This window comes from Xiphias gladius, chromosome 15 (assembly GCF_016859285.1).
Source record: "Xiphias gladius isolate SHS-SW01 ecotype Sanya breed wild chromosome 15, ASM1685928v1, whole genome shotgun sequence".
Classification (NCBI taxonomy): Eukaryota; Metazoa; Chordata; class Actinopteri; order Istiophoriformes; family Xiphiidae; genus Xiphias; species Xiphias gladius.
This window is the reverse complement of record NC_053414.1, coordinates 11358089-11364448: the sequence shown is the minus strand read 5'-3', so window position 1 is coordinate 11364448 and position 6360 is coordinate 11358089. Positions and strand designations below refer to the sequence as shown.

At 38.4% G+C, this 6360-nt stretch overlaps 1 long non-coding RNA gene across 2 annotated transcripts in view; it reads left to right on the top strand.

The window, feature by feature from the left end:
- The first annotated feature begins 5469 nt into the window (after positions 1 to 5469).
- LOC120800467 overlaps positions 5470 to 6360 on the top strand; it is an 81158-nt gene continuing 80267 nt past the window's right edge. The window contains exon 1 of one of the 2 annotated variants that reach the window (XR_005708987.1): positions 5470 to 5811. This is a non-coding gene — a long non-coding RNA (uncharacterized LOC120800467). The remainder of the gene's footprint in view (positions 5812 to 6360) is intronic. The other variant, XR_005708988.1, reaches the window with a different exon arrangement.

Genomic DNA, 6360 nt, shown 5'->3' with positions numbered 1-6360 from the left:
GAATGTTATTGCTTTATACTGAGAGGTGTTTGTAGTCTACCTTCACTGATAGAAATGGGGCGGCCAAATATTTGAAACAAGTATTAGAAGAGATTCAGCGTGACTAGTTGCCTGAAAATGTTGGTGTAATAGCTTATTGTTATGAAGTACCTTATTTTGCAGAGTAATGATTTAATGATTCATGTGGAGCTTGTAACCATCTTATTTACATCACCAGGAGTTAATGGGGGAAAGTGAAACAGGCTCTTCCCACAATTGGAATGAAACTCCAGATTTGAAACACATTGATAAAGTGTGTGTGTGTGTGTGTGTGTGTTTGTGTTTGTGCGCGCTCAAGAGAGGGTCATTTAGGGTAACTGGGACGAAAACGTACAATTTTCTTTTCTTTTTTTCTTTTTTTTCTCGTTTGTGTTTCGAGACACAAACATTGCCCTCAGCTGTACCTCCTGGTATTCACTCAGGCATTAGTCATCCACAGGCTGCAGAGGAGAACAGTCATGCATCACTAAAATGTTGCTCTGCGTGTAAGTCGAGCTACACTTCAAAGTAAACAGCTTTTTACTTAAGGAAATATGACATGGCATGCCACATTAAGAATGAGCAATTGTCCACTTTGCCGATGTGTATCCAAAAACTTCGATATACAAACCCCTCCTTCTCTGGCACTGTAAATTATAAACACATCATTTTAATTTTGAGCTCTCTGGAATGAAGGGGTTATTGGGAAAAGAAGGGCTAAGCTTTTTTCATGATCATAAATAAATCAAATAAATCATTAGCTCCAACATTATTCCCCACAAATTTTGCAGTGCTTGCGCTAAAGCTAGACATGAGATCATTTTCAGAAGTTCGTCCAAACCATAAGCCCTCCCTCATTTACAGTTTGAATTCTGTAATGCACAGTGAATATCACGGCAAAACCGTGTGCAATATTAACTTGAGGGCTGGGATGTTTTGTAGGTGCTATCTCCATATTCAGTATCTGAACGTGTGCCAGCCAGGTAGCAGGCTGCAATTACGGCTGTCTCGGGAGAGTAAAATGCTGAGAGTTTCAGCCTGTGTCGCTTTTCTTCTTGCAATTTTCTGTAGCACTGCTTCTCTGAGAATACACAGGCACTGCCAAAAGGTAACCTGAAAAGATTTGGTAAGAACTCTATTTTGAAAACCCTTTTTTTACATTTTTTAGACTGGAATATAATATACATGTAGCATGTTTGCACATTATGCTTCAGCATTAAGCTGCTGCACACGTATAAAAATCTGATATAAAATGAAACTTTCTAAAGCTCTTCCTGAGCCCGGCTCTAACCTAATTGAGAAAGTACGACTTGCATTACACATTTATTATTTTTCCTTTTAGGAATTGTCACATTTCTTTAACATTATACCATGTACATTAATGAATGAATTAAGTGATAATTTGTAACTTTGGAAAGAAGTAACGCAATCTTTCTCTTACAAATGCAAAGCTAAATTCATAAACAGTACAACACACACTTGCTCAAGTTAATCCACCCAGGGTTTTTTTCTGCCAGAAAACTTTAGATAGTTGTAGGTTTGTTGCTGACATTACAAAATCAGTTCACCGACTTAATGCCTCTTCTATATTTGTGCCACTATTACACTACATTTTTCCATTTACCACTATCCCATTATCGTCACAGGCCTTTGCAGGTGAAATTTGGTGGCTTTTGATACTTTCCAGATATTTGAAGGTTGCTTTTAATCTCGTTTAAAGCCACCTTTCCTGTTTAAAATTGAGCTCTTAGCAATAGCTGACTACACAAAACTACACAATGACATTGTTTGCTAACTGGTGTCATTGGTATAAACTGGCTTTCGCAGCCCCAAAATGTTTAATCAAGCTAAGAACATGTAAGCATAGAATCAATATTTGCATTGATCAGACAGTTGCATGCATAGAATACTGATTCTGAGCAGTGCGTTTCACAGATGAATCTTATGTAGGAGGTTCAAAGTCTTGTATGTGAACAATAATTTTTTAAAAACTATCTTTAAAATACACACTAAATACTTACTTTAGCATGCATCACTTGAGTTACACAGGAAATCAAAAGACTGGATATATACCTTCTCTTGATCTCCCCAGTGCCTTCATGTTCCCCCAGGCTGCAGTAATGGGGGTACTCACAGAAATCCTTATAAGTTCTTAAGACTTTAAGCACACTGAACTAATGGTCTAATGGTGTAATGGTGGATTATATTCACTGCTGATAAATGCCCTCCATGTTGGCTACACTCTACCTGCTCTGCTATGGATATCAGTTTTTATAGCCAGAGTGGACAAGTGGCTTGGAAACGCTACAAAGACATCAAAGTTCTCTGAAACTGGGAACCACCTCGACAATTTCATGGTAAATTGTATGTTTGCAGGCAGGGTTTTTACGTATGTTGGATGGCTCCAAACCAAACAACAAAAAGGACCTAGAACTGCAAGGCGCATCTCTGATAGCTTTTCAAGGGTGCATTTATTAACATGTTGCATTTTGGGAAATAAATGTACACCTGTTATCTTAAAGTGCGGGCATATTTCGCTCTGTGTATTTATTTTACTTATCCGCACTTCATAGTTGTTAAAAGTGTTAGCTGAAGGTTAACTAAGGAGTTGTTTGCCCTCATTTCTTCATGTTTTTATGTCTTGAGAAAGAATTTAGACCGTTCCCATGGTGCCATTCCTTGTCTGAAGATGGCGCTGAGGGCTTAATTACATGCAAGACTTTTGATGAGATTAAATCTTAGATTTTCTTCTACTTTTTAATGGTCAGCCCAGCAGATACCATCATGCCCGTTGTTGTGGGTTTCAAAAGGATATAGGACTAGGTCTCATTTTTCATGCTCACAAAGATAAGCTTTCAAAGAGACATTTACTTGGGTGAATGTATTTATTTTTTGTGTGGAAAAGCTTTGGTTCTTCGCTTTCTTTTAGGCCACTTCCTCCTTCTCTTCACTATCTGAGCCACACACACAGACACTCTTATCTCGTCGTAGAGACAGCAGTGGGAGCTGTCAGATCTCACACACTGGGTTTACCCAGCAGCAGTAGTTCACATCAAATCACGTCCCACACATACACATGTACATGCACAGAGAAACTCACACAGACTTTTTTTTTTTTTTCTCTTTTGGACCATTGCTAATGGCGAGGCATGATTTATTCCATCTTGTCTGGTTCTGTCAGAGGCAATCACATCTTAAGTACCCCAAACTGATCCATTCTTAACATGAACTACTTGGCAGTTGTCTTCCTTTCAAGTCAAATTCCCTCCCAATAATTAAACATTTATATGAGTGTCTCCATGATTTACAATCAATTCTATCTTTGTTGTCTGCAAGGGGGGATTTGGTTGCTGCTTATCTATAAAGTACATGTACAAAATATTGTCTTTACTATCTCTACATTTTATACTTTATAATAAATAGCTTTCTGCTTGAATTGTGACGTGTAAATTGGCTGATGGAATTTGCCAAATAAAATATAACTTTATTGTGGTCCAATGCATGAAAAAATAAAAATAAAATTTGTTTCTTTGTTGTTTTTCTAGTGGTGATGACTGTTCCCTACCTAATAAAGCAATGAGAAAATATTATGATGTTTTTCACATTTTTAACACCTTTGCCACCTGCGGTAGATCTCCTGTAACAAATAGTTTTACTTTGTTTCTTTGAACGTCCTTTATGCAGATTAAGCTGTGGATTTTGTAAAAGGGCCTTTTCCATCTGAGACATTTTGATGCATCGTGGCAGAAGAAAGCACAGGTGTAATCAATAACATTAATTAAAGCTGAATACTACTTAGGTGTTCTTGTTCCAGGGCCCTGGCGTCGCGCATGCTGGCTCACTGACACAGGTCAGAGGAAAGGAGTCATTGTTAATGTTATTGGAGCAACCTGTGCTATTTCTTATCTGCTTTGGAAAAGCCATTTTCTTTTTTTCTCTTTTAGATTGCTTTATTGAACCAGCGACATTTCCTAGACACAATGGAGTGATAGTCTTCAGCTTGATCAGATTGAAAAAGGTAGATAAGAACATGTAACATAGAAATACCTGATAAAAATCACAAATAACTTAAAAAAACAAGAGGAAAAAAAATGTTGAACTAACCACTCAATCAAAACAGCAGTTAAAGTATATCATGATGTGTAAATGCAAAGAGTAATTCTGGGCTCCTTTTACTATAAGAGGTTTGAGAAAAGTTTACATTTCATTCTTGAACGCTGCCAAACAAGGCTGCACCCTACACCACCTGCATTTGTGAATGAAGAACCTGGCCAAAGTATTTAAACAGCTCTTTTTCACAGAAGCCATGTTGAATGTCACAGTGAGGAAAAGCACAGTTGTAATTAGTGAAATTAATGGTGGGTGAATTATAATCAGTTGTTGCAGTTTCAGGGTCTTGTGTTTCAGGCATTGTGATGACTTACTGAGGCACTCAAATACCCTCGCTGTATCGTTCCAAAAGTCAAAATGTCACGAGAAATTCAACATGACTGTTCTTAAAAAGCAAACCAAATTTGTCATTTTCTAATATAAAAGATGACGAGACGATGATTTTATTACTAAAGCAGACTTATAAGTAAGTCCATAAAGTGTGACTCAAGGCTGGATCTCCAACCAGGCAAAGTGAGCAACTGCCCTTGGGTCTCAAAAAGCCCCAGGTTCACTCCATAGCAGCTGGTCCTACATAATTTGATTAATCAAAAAGATGTCACGGAATTTGCACCACTGTAGTACAATATCAACTATTTTAGGTCCTCCATCCTCCATCTTGTGGCCTTGCCTCATAGAGAAACCCTGTGTCAAAATGTAGTTTTAAGAACTTAATTGTCTTAGTTTATATTAGTTGCTCATGTGTTGTAAAGTTGTGTTTTATCAAATTGCTTCAATTTTTTCTGCATATCACACAGAAAACCTAGGGCAAGCTAGAATTATTCCATTGTAGAAGTACTATAAGGCTACGACCAACAACTATTTTCGTTATCAATATGTATGAAAATTACTTTCTTTAATAACTGATTGATTGTTCAGTGAATAAAATTTCAGAGAACAGTGGAAAAGGCCCATCGTTATTCTCGAAACCACCAGTAACGTATTCCTGTCTTGATTTTTCTGGCCAACAGTCAAAAACCCAAAGATGACGACTGGTGTTTATTATTATAGAAAAACAAGCAAATATTCGCAGTTCAGAAGCCGCTACCAGTGAATTTTTCAAATTTTTGATGAAGAAACTACTTAATTAGTCAGTTATCAAAGCGGTTGCCAATTAATTCACTGTCAACCATCTATTGCTCAATTAATCATTTTTTTCTCTAGAGCACTAGCTGGTTTCTGGGAGTCGAGGCCAATGGGGCCCGACAGCAGATTTTTTGCTACCTTGTTCAGGTGGTCGGGTGCGTCACGTGCTGCCGTCACGTGACGCACATTACACCTGTAACGTATATCGAACGCACCTGGTTGAAGGGCGGTTTATTTAAGCTAACGCTGCTGCGCCCGCTGCTGCCACCTGCTGCTCCGTAAACCGCTCTTACAAACGATGTCAACATGGACGCCCTGGCTCTCACGGCATTTCAGAAATGAGTACACCTGCCGGAAAGTCCGCTCACACATCTGTCTCTTGGCTAAGCGGAAGAAAATGTGCTACCCTGACTCCATTAGCAACAGCTGCACTCCGGGGCTGAACCGTAGCCGTTGACAGCTCGGGACCACAAACCTTTAGGATGTAATGTCTCACTTCGCTAACGAAACGAAGCTGTGATCGATGGCTCGATCACAGCTTCGTTTCAGCAGGCTAAGGTAAGAACTAGCTGGTTCAGCTACATCCTGAGCCTAGCCCAGCTGCGTGCCACTCAAGTAAATTACCGTTACAATCGAGCCACGGAGCTAACCTAAGCCTCCAGTCTTCTCAAAGCATATATACCCAGCGATTTTTGCAAAGCCCAGAAGGTTATTTAACAACTGTTGCCGCTATTCTAAAGACATTTCCAGAGTCCTCAAAGACTCGATTATTTTCATAATTGATTACTCTGCCGATTCTTTTTTTTTTTCGATTAATCATATTGTCTATAAAATGCCAGAAAACAGTAAAAATGCTAGTTCTAATTTACCACAGACCAGAGTGACATCTTCGAATGTCTTGGTTTTTTTTGATCATGTGTGACGAAGAAAAGCCTAGAAAATAAAAAATAAAAAGTAAGATGAGTATTTGATCATCAAAATAGTTGCTGATTTATTTTCTGTTGACTGACAAATCGATTAATCGACTAATAATTGCAGCTCTAGACTCCTCTAACATCTGGGTGAAAAAGTCTGCAGCAAAATAAGAAAGATCTTTAACATGTTTTC